Source organism: Miniopterus schreibersii, assembly GCF_964146895.1.
Source record: "Miniopterus schreibersii genome assembly, chromosome: 1".
Lineage (NCBI taxonomy): Eukaryota > Metazoa > Chordata > Mammalia > Chiroptera > Miniopteridae > Miniopterus > Miniopterus schreibersii.
In genome coordinates, this window is record NC_138101.1 from 192,430,673 (window position 1) to 192,442,964 (window position 12,292).

A 12,292-nucleotide genomic window follows, 5' to 3' on the forward strand; every position below is an offset into this window, starting at 1 on the left:
AACTTAAGAGTACACGAGTGCTCATTATGACGGTGGGAGGGGGGTGCCTGATTAAGCAGGCATTTATTGCGTTCTGAGAAAAAGGAAGCAGGAAATTAACCTTTGGAGAGATGAGCATTGTCTTGGATTCGTGGCTGGAGAAACATTCTAGGCCAGAAAATAAAAGCTGGCTTTCCTCGTCAAATCTGTTTCAGTTCTGCCTCCTGGGATTGTAACAAGTCTGGTTGCATAACCTCCCGAGTAGTTAGAATGTCCACGCTGGGAACAAAGACTGTTCATCCTCACGTGTGCAGCACAGAACAGTTTGGGGGTGAGAGCAGAGTGAAAAGGGGCTGTTGTTTTTATACGATAAGAGTGGTGTACACACAGTGCTTCCAGAAATGATGAGGAATGGAGGGGTCAGTAAAGAAGATAAAGGGGGAAAGCTGGGCCTAATGAAACCGAAGTGTTGAGCAGAAACCATCAGAGCTGGGAGCACCCTTAGGAACCAGCCCATCCACCCCGCTTGTTTTTCACACAAGGAAATAGGCACCGAGGGACTGCTCCTTGTCTGAGTTCTCAGGGCCGATGGTGCGCAGTTAGGGGAACCCAGGTCTCCATATGGGGAAGTCGGGCTCTCCATCCAGGCTCCGCTCAGCCTCAGAGCCCTCTGGCAGCAGCTCCCTCTTCAGGCTGGTTGCCTCTTCTTCCAGCTGGCAAACCCAAATATTTTCTTTCCCATGCCAGAAGTGCCCAGCGGCAGAAGTGAGTTAAATAGCAGCACTGACTGGGCTTTGAACTTGAGGCTCTGCAGCTCCAACGTCAGAGATCTTCAACCATAGAAGAAACAACTCTTCCATACAGAAGAATTCCAAGGAATGAACATGGAAGAAGGAAAATAGAGAACCGCCATCAGGAGGACATCAAGGTGACAACTGCTGCAGGAGGGATCCACTGATGGACACTAAAATGCGTGACATTAAAGTTTAAGCAGAATCGGTATTTGTAACCTCAAAGGATCTCCACCAAAATATCTAGTAATTACAGAGAGAAAAATAGTAACCTTCCCATGTAGCATTCTGGCAGACACCACATTAATCAAGTAAGTTACCGTCACCAGTAGCACATAAGAATGTCACGCACCACCTGAAAGGACGCCCTGAGAGGGGCACAGCATCTCTGTGACATCCTTCCCAGCAGCACATAACTTCAGTCTAATCGTGAGAAAACAACAGACAGAGTGAGGGACATCCTACAAAATAAAACTGTGAAACTAATGAAAGACAAGAAGACTGGTTGGTGTACTGTTACAGGTGGGAATGGGGGTGAAATCCAATAACTTGTAGTCTAGTTAATAATAGTCTTGTACTAAGGTTAAATTCTTGGTTTTGATGGTTGCTTTGTGGTTATGCAAGATGATAACATGGGGGGAAGTTGGGTAAAAGGTATATGAAAACTACTATTTTTGCAACTCGACTATAAGTCTAAAGTAAAGTCTATAAGTCTTGAAGTAAAAAAATTTTAAAAAACACAAGACTTTCTCAAGAGTGCACAGAGCCAGTCACACCTTGATTTGGGCCATGAGCTGTTCATACACCTATGATTCCACTTCAGGTCTCGCATCCCAAGCAGGTCTTGGCATTGATCTAACATAGTCGTTCCGAGAGTGTGGTCTCCAGCCCAGCAGCTGCAGCAGCACCTGGGAACTTGCTGGAAATGCCGATTCTCAGCTCTCAACCCAACTTAAGGAATCAGAAGCTCAAAGGGAAGGGCCTAGCAATCTGCATTTTAACAAGTCCTCCAGGTGGTTTTTTCCAGTGGGGAAAAAAAAAATATCGTGAGCATGAGCTAAAAAGGAAAGGAGAGAGGCCCTCCCCTAGAGCCCAGCTCACGTCCCCATCAAGTTTTGGGGCTGTTACCAGATCTCAGTGCCTCCCAGACTGAATCTCTCTTCTGCATCTCGGAGCGATTTCAGATGATTTTGAATTTCCCAGACACCAAAATACTCTGGAAACTATGCTCTCCCTAAGGTATTAGACGAAGGTAGTAAGTTAGCACCCTGGATTGAGGCAGAAGGTGGTGGTTTTTCATTTGGAAGGAACTTTCAAAAAAAGATCACCTCATGATTGTCCTTGGGTAGAAGGTTTCTGTGTCACCCTAGGCCTTTGGCTGCTTGAATTTTGTTTAGTCTTTGCAGCAGCTGGCCTTGGAGTTTAAGTCATTGCAGAGTTTCCTGCAGGAGGCGCTGTGCATCCATTGTGTCCCAACATCCCCGAAATCCCAAGAATCGCCAAGGGAGATATTTTTAATGCAGATTTTCAGGCCTTTCCCCAGACTCTCTCAATCAGTATCTATCTGTCTGTCTGTCAGCCTGTCTATCTCCTGTTAGTTCTGATTCTCTAGAGTACTCACTAGTACATGTTTGCACTTCACTTTCTCTCTCTCTCCTGGATCATTCTGGGGACCTAACAGTTCTCCTCACTTTTTATGAAGAACTATCCTTCCCTTTTGAATTATACAACTTTGGGGAAAAAAGAGCCCATTACTGATCTAACAGATATCTAACTAGCTTCACAAAGGAGAATTCTTCAAAGTGATTGCTGATGAAGATGCCATTATCTATTGAAGTCAAAGAACTTTCTCGAACATGGATTTACTGAGGGTGGGAATATCCAGTTACAATATTCTGTTTTTGATCCAAAACATTTCTTCTTTCCTATCTTACTTTTTTCTCAGATTAGTGATGGGTTTGGGGGTTGAATCCTGACATGATTTGAAACCCCTTGTGGGAAGCAGACAGACAGCTTCCTGTTGAATGTTTCAGGTACCCATTCTCTGCGCTGAAAGTAGGGAGACAACTGTCCTTCAGTGACAGAAACTGCCTCTCACCCAGAGGCTCTCAAAGAATAATTTAAGAAACGTTCCCCCAATCAGTTCCCTGTTCAAAGCCTTACATACAAGGACCCTTAGTTGGAAACCTCAGTTGTTCCATGAACAGAAGATATAATGAGTGGGCCCGGGGAGTGGACGCCCCCCACTGGACAGTCATAATTAAGCTACTTGATAAGTTTCCTAATGCAAGTTGTGGTGGCAACTCATTGCAAGGCCCATCCCACAGTCCCTTTTGGTCCGGTCAGTTGGTTGCCTTTCAGCCGTTGAGCAACCTTTGGGGGCTGCTGCCGAAGAGATTGATCTGAAGATGACATAACCTCTCTACCCTTGGACGCTCCATTTTCTTTCTCAGCTTAACCACCATGATCCCTCATCTCTCTTAATTTCCTGGTCCTTTTGTCCTTTGCTTCAAAAGCCCACTTCTGGAGCCTCCTGTGACCTGATCGGAGCCAATTGGGTCGTTTATAATTTTTAGGCTCTCGGTGCTAGGTGGTGGCGACCTCTGAAAATCTGACATGAGAATTCGCTACCCCAGCAAACCTGGCTGCCAGGAAACAATGAGAGCAAGTCTTGGGCCAAACTTTACCCTACCGAGAGACGTGTTAAACAACCATCTAGTAGCATTCGGATCCCAAACCAGTTCATACAGCCAGTTCCATGAGCTCCATGAGGCCCCAGCTCCTGTCCTACCTTCTCTGACCACGCTCTGCATAAAACATTCACTGCAGCGTCAGGCCACCACAATCTCTAGGTCCTGTAGCAATTCAGGGACTTGGCGGAGGGGCTGGGCTCTGTCATCCCCCTTCTCTTCTGCAGGGCTGGTCTCTTTGATCGACTCCCTCTGTGACGACAACACTGACTGAGGCTTTGCTGTGCTCCAGGCACTCTGCCGAGGGCCTCACACACCCCGCCTTACGCGGTCCCTGCAGTAACCGCACAGCGCAGGAACAGTTAGGGTCCCTGTTTTACAGCAAAGGGGCTGGAGCTCAGAGAAGTGACCTGTCCGAGGTTACAGAAGTTAAAGGTGCCCGAATGAGAGGAATGAAGAGGTAGGTTTGGGCTGACACCAAAGCGTTGAACACGTAGCCATGTGCCACGTGGAATCGCTGCACCAAACCGGAGTCACTCCCAGCAAAACAAAGCAGAAAAGAAACACAAACTTCCTTTGGTTTGCCACCGTCTCTGTCCCCGTCTCTCTGCTCCCCTTCGGAGCCGCACTCCCCCAGGCAAGGCCTGCAGCGGCTGGTTCCTCTTCTCACCCCCTCCCCTCTCCCCTCCGCCGCCAGGCTCCCCTCCACCGGGCCACTGCGGTCACCACGGTCACCACCACCAGTGACGCGGTGAGCAGCACCCACACCCAGCGCTGTAGGACCACAGGCTGGGGGGAGCCTGAGGGCGGGAGACTGTGCCTGGGAATTACCTGGCGGGGTGTCACCCCGAAGAGTTGTGCCTGTTTTGTGGCCAGTGGCAGGTCCAGGGTCAGAGGCAGGAAGTGATTGTTGCTGAAGGGAATAAATACATCTGGGGCTGAGGTGGGGGGCTGTGTACGGGAACCCCGGCCCCTAGATGCTGGAAATAAATGGGCTTAAGATCCTGTTGTGTTCCTTATGGCAACTCAGCTTTTCCACAGTAAAGATGTAACTCATCAAAAAAGGAAGGGAGGGAGGGAGGGCAAAGGAAAGAAAATGAATAGAAATCACCCTGGATTATATTTGTCTTGATACCAATGCAGCCATAAAATATAATGTGTGGATGTTCTATGGAGGAAAGGGGTCCCAAGAGTCACATCACAGCCCACTCTAAGTGCAGACAGGTGGGAGTTCACTCTCAGTTCTTTCTGAATTGAATGCAGGTCCCTGAAGAGAGGGTTCCAGGGACATTAACTTGGGGTGAATATCAGCCAGTGTTCCTAATAAGAGGGGAAAGATGTAGTCAGAGAGCCCGCGGTGTCCACGGGGAGGGGACAGTGTTAAAGAGGGCAGGAAGTGGTTGCAGGCAGGGTCCACAGTATTGCTAAGGGCTGGACTTGACCTTGAGAACTCTTGTTCCATTAGTGCTGCTGGGACCGAATCCTAATTCCACACTAATTGGATTAGTGGTAAATGGCAGAAATAAGTGGACAAATAGGCTAACAGGTTAAATTACTTTAAGATCAGAAGTGAAATGAAATGCACAGAGCCCCAATCCCTGCAGGAAGAGGCAAGGTTATTTTTAATGGAGCACAGCCAGGAACGCCCCGCCTTCAGGGGGCTCACTGCCTGGGGAGAAAAGTGCAGAAGCAAACAATCACAAAGTGATATCACATTAAAGGGACAAGGGGACCACAGAAGTGGAAAAACTGCACCTCAGAGAGTCAGAGATGACTTCCTGAAGAGGTTAGATTTAGAGTGGATCTTGAAGGATGTGTAGGAGTTCACCAGACGAAGGATCAGTGTGAGATGGTGAAAGAGCACAGGCGCTGGAGTCAAGCAGGCCAAGGCTCCGATCCCAGCTCCATTCTTTACCACTCGTGTGACCAGAGACAAGTTATTTACCTCTCTGAGACCCAAACGGCCTATCAGTCACATACTTGCCATGAGGAGTTCTGGGGAAGATTAAAACAATAATATGTATGCAGTGTCTAGGTGCAGCCTGGGCCCCGGCAGGCTTTTTGTAGGTAGGCACCACCAAGAGGAAGGTGCATTAGGAACTGAGGGTACTTATAAAGGCGGTTGGAGGGATGAGTCACACGAAGGTTGAGAAGAGCGTATGTTGGAAGGCTGTTGGAGTCCAGGGCACCTGGGTTTTCCTTTCTTCCAGGCCTTGACATAAGAGCTGTGTGATCCTGAGCTAGTTATCTAGCTTCTCTGCAACTGTAAAATGGGAATGATAACAGCCGGGCCTCATCGGGCAGTTGTGATGATGCAACGAGTTCATGCAAGTCAGAGGTCCAGCACAGAGTGAGCCATCAGTAAATGGCAACTATTATTTCATCGTTGGGATGGAATTAAGAACCAATAGATTATATCTGGCCCTCCATCTGCCTTGATAGTATTTGTTAATAGGATTTTCTCTTCATTTATCTCCCTACTAGAATGTGAGCTCTTTGTCTCATGCACTGCTGTGGGCCCAGTATCGAGCAGAGTGCATGACACACAGAATATACTCCATGGACATATGTAAGAGGGGTGGAGGGATGGACCCATGGGTGGATGCATGGATGGATGATGCATGGATGGATGGATGCATGAATGCATGGATGCATGGATTGATGGGGGGATGGATCCATGGGTGGATGCATGGATGGATGAATGCATGGATGGATGCATGCATGGATTGATGGAGGGATGGATCCATGGGTGGATGCATAGATGGATGGATGCATGAATGCATGGATGCATGGATTGATGGGATGGATCCATGGGTGGATGCATGGATGGATGAACACGTGGATGAATGCATGGATGGATGGATAGATGGATGGTTGGCTTCTTGGTTTAGGAAAAGCACAACACTCATTGCAGGGAGAAGTCCAAGCACAGCTGTGACCGTGGCTCAATCCAGCTGCTGTTAAAGCTCTAGAAAGGTTTCCAACAATGGCCCTGGGAGAATGGAGCCAGAGGAGGCAGATGGGAGTCCTTACAGGTAGGTGGGAGAAATGGGCATAGGTGGAGCTTACCCCAGCTCCTGAACACAAGTGCAGGGTCAGCTGGACCATCGAGAGGATCCTTGTGGGCCCTCAGCCACTGGCCCTAGGGAGCCTGGAGCCCCACCAGCACAGTACTGATGGGAGCCTGGCCTGGGCCCCCCAGGAGGGATGGTGGGGTAAGTGGAGGTGGGGTGTGTGACCTCTCCATCCACTCAGACTCTGGCCATTCTTTGTCACCCTTTTCTGAGTGTTAGGAGACCCATGTTCAAGCCCTGGTCCTGGCCCTCGCTGCCGTGGCGCTCAGGCCACTTATAGGACCATCTGTGCTTCAGTTTCCTCCTTGTACAATGGGAGTGAGAAGACCTCCTTCTACATTGTTGTGAGCATTGGACACAAAGTGCCTGGCACAGTGCCTGGGACAGAGGAGGCACTCGATAGAGGTGGTGGCTATTAATATCCCTGCTATACTATTATTACTAATAAAAAAGGCACTTTATAAACTGGTACAATTATTACTACAATCCATAGGAATCTCTCCTGCTGGACAGAATAAAGACAACTTTTCCTGTCTCAGCTACAAAATTCCCCTCTGATAACAAGCCATTTGGGGCTGTGGCCTGTGAGGATCTCCAGCTTTTTCCTGGCTCCTGTGCACCTGTGTTCATTCACTCACTACCTCTGTCTCTCCCCCACCCCTCTCTCCTCCTAACTCCTCAACATTCTGTTTTTCCTGAGGTCTTCCCAGCCCCACCCACCACCACCAACAACCAGAAGTGACTCTCCCCTCCACTCAGTCCTCTGTGAGACTTTGCACAGAGCCTCAGATTCCTCATCTGTAAAAGTGGGTGTGACATCACCACCTCCCAGGGCTGTGGGAGGATCCAGTGAGATGAAGCAGAGAAATTGTTTAGCCTAGTGCCTGGCACATAGTAAGTGCTCAGTAAAATGGTAACCATACAATTATCTTCTTACTTCTATATTTGCACCTCATTTCCTTCGCTTCATTGTGAGTTTTGGATTTGGGGGCTGAGCTCTGGAGAGACCTCCAATGATCCCCACATGCATCATAGGGTCAGTTTGGGGAAAGAGTGAGGGAGTGAAAAAAGGGGGGAAAATGGGAGGGTGACGAGCTGTGTCTGCCCACGGAAACAGGAGGGTGGGTGTTGAAAACAGCATGGTCCACACTCCTTGTTCCTTCTTGTGAGATGGAACCACCAGGGGGACATGCGTCCACGCGTGGGACCAGCAGGTGTGTTCAGGTACATAGGGTTGGGTAAGAGGCCAGGATGGAGAGACCATGGCCCAGCCTGGCCCACAGAAGGTAATGACAGGAGATGTGTCCTAGATGCTGCCAGAGAGTTTGATGTCTAACCCTCCCGATACCTGCCCTGAGAGGCAGCCACGATCCCCTGCACTTCAGAGGTGAGGAAACAGAGGCCCAGGGAGGTCATTAACTTGCCAAAGGTCATGCCCTTGCCCCCAATGTCTAACTGTTCTTTAACCTCTTTATGTCACACATTTGCATCGTGGAGAGGGGCAAGGTGAAGGGCAGGGAAATACGCACCACCTGTGGGAGTGAGGGGCGCTGCTAAGTCATGTGGCAAAAGATGCATTCAGGGGCCATTCTCCCGTCCCTCTGGCCTTGTACCTGGCAGCACCAGGTGACATAAAAGAAGCGGCAGGAAAATGTCAAGTTCCCTCCAGACAGCAACAGAGCCGTTGACCTCCCTCTGGTCGGGATGAACTGGTGTTTGACTAAACCCCTCAGTGGGTTGTGGGGAATATTAGCTATTGTTTTTCTTCACCTCACTGTCTCCGATAAGGTTTATGATAATGTAATTCACAGCCGCCTGGGTCTTGAGCCATTACAAGGCGCTCTGTCTTCCTAATCGTCACATCAGCCCCATGAAGGGCGCGGAGGACGGAGAGAGCTGGTGAGAATGTAGAATTTATAACAACAGGAAGAGTAATAGTACTTTTTTCAGCTCTTGCTATGTTCCAGGCACAGATTTACACAACTGACTCACTTGATAAAGAGGAATTACTCAGCACCGGGGCTCTGGGACTAGAATCTGCTTTGGTATCCTAGGGGTTCTGCCTCCCAGCTGTGCAGCCTTGGACAACTTACTTAACCTCTCTGTGTTAGTTTCCTATAGCTGCTGGAACGAACTGCCACAAACTGGGTGGCTTGAAACAACAGAAGCGTGTTCTCTCTCTGTTCTGGAGGCTAGAAGTCCTCTTTTTATTAAGACGCCAGTCATACTGGAGTAAGGGCCCATCCTACTCACGAATCGACTCCAGTATTAGCCCACCCAACTTAACTAATCACATCTGCAATGACCCTACTTTCAAATAACCAAGTAAGGTCACAATCTGAGGTCCTGGGAAGGACGTGAGTTGGGGGAGGGGGATTCTGCCCAAACCAGCACATTCTCCAAGCCTTGTGTTTTCTTTCTCATCTGTAAAATGGTGCTGTTAGTAGCTTCTATATTTTGGGTTTTATGAGAACGGGATAAGACAAATGGCTGGAAAGCTCTCAGCACAGAGCTTGGCACGTTGAAAGTGGTCATCAAATGCAGCAAGTCCCCAAATATTGTCATTTCCTTCAACGTCGATCCATTATAACGTCAATGAGGAAAAAAATGATTCCTGGCGGGGGCCACTGTCCGTGTGGTTTGCATGTTCTCCCCACTGCCTGCATTTTCCCCGGGTTCTCTGATTCCTGAGCCAGTGTGTCCTGCCTGCGGTAGATGCTCAATAAATGCTCCAGGACAACCACCTGAAGTCCAGAGGGCATGTCCCCAGCCATGGAGTCCCCGGGTCCCTGGGCCAGAAGGAGAAGGAACAGGGAGGGTTCCTGGGCCGGGAGCCCCAGCCTTCTGACCCGCAGGACTTTGTCCACCCCCCACCCCGCAAGCTATCTGTCTGTCTGTCTGTCTCTCAGCTGTCTGAAACCAGCTCTTGGGACTGACACACCTGGGTAGTGATGTTTACTATTCATGTTGCAAATTGTACCCTGTAAATTAGTTGTCGCTCTGGCTGCTGCTTGGCTGTAACCCCCCAGCAGCTGGCTTTGCAGTCGCTCCAGCCCCGCAGGGACTTGGTGCTTGTACGTTGCCCCTGGGCGCCTGCTGTGTGTAGACTTGGCAGAGACCGAGAAAGCCGAGTTTTGACATTTGGTGAACACTCCCGTTAGCAAATCGCACCTAATCTTAACCTCTGCGCGGGCAGCTGGTTTCTCCCGGGAGTCGGAAGCCTGCGGGTTGCGTTGGGCGTGCACCGGTGCGTGGCCCTGCTGGCAAAAGCCACAGGTCGTTCAGTAAGTGGTTCAACTTAGAGGTTTATACACCCAACTTAGCAGGGGCAAGGGAGGGGGGAGAAAAGACTTCTAAGGAAAGAACAAATAGGTGTTTGTAGAAAAGACAAATGGGTTTTTAGGGCAAATAGAAGATAAAGTTTGTGATGATGTTTGTCTAGACAGGTGTGAGCAGGCTTTCTGTCTCCTTCAGAGCCATAAAACCGCCCAGAGGGGGAATTTCTGGCCTGTTCACTGTTAGTCCCTCCCTGGAAAGTGGAGGCGCCCCAGGGCGGGAATCCCTGGCGGCCTCATTTCCCAGAAGTTGCTGCTTTTAGTCAAATAAGAGGCCCCTGCACCTGTTGAATCTCAAATGTTTTCAGCTTAAAATAACCTTCATGCCAACTCTAGGGTTCTGAGTGGGTCCCCACAGTGTTTAAGCTGAGACCTGAAAGTTAAGTGGAGGAAGCCAGGCAGAGATGTCCCCAAGCAGAGGGCGGGGGGTCCCCAAGGGGCCGGCTGAGTCACTGAACAACCGAATAGGAAATTGCAGAATGTGAACTCTAGGGTGCATCCCAGTCCTGAAACTCTCTGGGTTTTCTTGAGACAAAAGGGCGATGAAAATAAAGGTTGGGGACCAGGGTGTCTAAGTTAAACATGACTGCCCATCAGCAGTATGACCTCGAGCAGGTCACTAAACATCTCTAAGCCCCAATTTCTCATCTGCAAAATGAGGATCTGAGCCCATGTCTGAGAAGGCAGTTAGCGGGCTCTCGGCAAGTGTTAGTGGAATCAAAGTTTTTAGCTTTAGTTATCTTTGAGGATCACCTGCCCAAGGGGACGGGTGGGGTGCAAAAATGAGGAGAGGGGAGAAGTGGTGACTAGGGATCACAATGAAGTGGTCTGATTCCAGCACGAAAGGGGCTTGGGCAGTGCCAGTATCTCCCCTGCATGGGTGAGCCAGCCGGGTGGAGCCTGGACAGGGGCCTGAAAGGTGTGGCCACAGAGATGACAGCAGGTAGATTCCAGAAGCAATGCCTGAGGCTTTGAACCGGATAGAGGCCAAACACCAGGCTTCCTGGGCAATGGGCTCAAGGGCCACGGTGAGAAAGAGGGTGGGCTAACCCCGGCGGTGGGTGGGCAGGGAGCATCAAAGACATTTGGGAGCTGAGAAGCCGTAGGGACCCCCGACAAGGAACTTCTAATAGGGCCACTGCGGAGCAACTGTATTTGGTTTCGTGGCTCCCTCTTCTGGTGAGTGTGTGAACTGCATGTACCCATCAGCCACCCGGAAAACTGGCCACCATTCATTCATTCATTCATTCATTCATTCATTCATTCATTCATTCATGTATTCATTCATTCATTTCTTTTTTTATCACCAGGCATAGGAGACACATCGACAGCAGCGAGCGTCCTGGGGGCTAGCCCTGGGGGCTATTTTGGGCGGCAGATTATCAAACCTCAAGGCATTTTACCCAAATGCTTCATTTAAAAAATTACTTAGCAAACATATGCCTTGCTTACTACGTGCCAGGCATGGTTGTAAGTACTTTACAAAGTCACCTAATTTGTTATTCCAACTAGTTCTTTGAGTTGGGTCTATTAGTACACCCAGTTTACACAAGGGGAAACTGATGCCTGGGGTCACACCCCAACGTGCCGTGCGAGTGGCAAGCTGGGGGTCAAACCCAGGCAGCCTGGCTTCAGAGCCTGTGCTCTAACCGTTAGACCACCACCCCTCTCTTTGTTAAATATAACAGTTCGACTGAGATATAATTCACAACCACACAATTTACCCATTTAAAGTGCACAAGTTGGTGCTTTATAGTAAACAGGTACGCCCCACTGTTTGAAAGTTCACTTTACGCCACTTCCCTTTGCCCAAAGAGCTACATTAGTCCCTGTTTTCACCAACTGAAGGAAATCCAAAGAGGATTTTGCTTTACTGTGTGAAACCCGTATTCACCGATATGTTCGGCCATCCCCACAGTCAATTTTATAATGTTTTCTTCACCCCCAAAGGTCCCCTCCCCAAGCCCTCTCCCATCCCCAGGAAGCCACCAATCTACTTTCTGTCTCCCTCGAATTTACCTATTTTAGGCATTTCATGTAAATGGAGGCTTATAAGATGGGGTCTCCTGTGACTGGTTTCTTTCACTTAACATAATGTTTGCAAGGCTCCCTCCTGTTATAAGTAGCAGACTGTTGCTTTTATGTCTGAATGATAGTCCACTGTATTGGATAGGCCGCACTGCGTTTACCCACTCATCAGTCAATGGACATGTGGGTGGTTTATGCTTTTTTGGAGTTTTTGATGAATCACGCTGCTGTGAGCATTCATGTACAAGTTTTGTGCGGACACGTTTTTATTTCTCCCGGGTGTTTACCTACAAGTAGAATAGCTGGGTCATAGGGTAACTCTATATTTAACCTTTGGAGAAACTGCCACACATTTACCAGAAGACTGCCATAATTTTATTACCACCCTTCTTCAC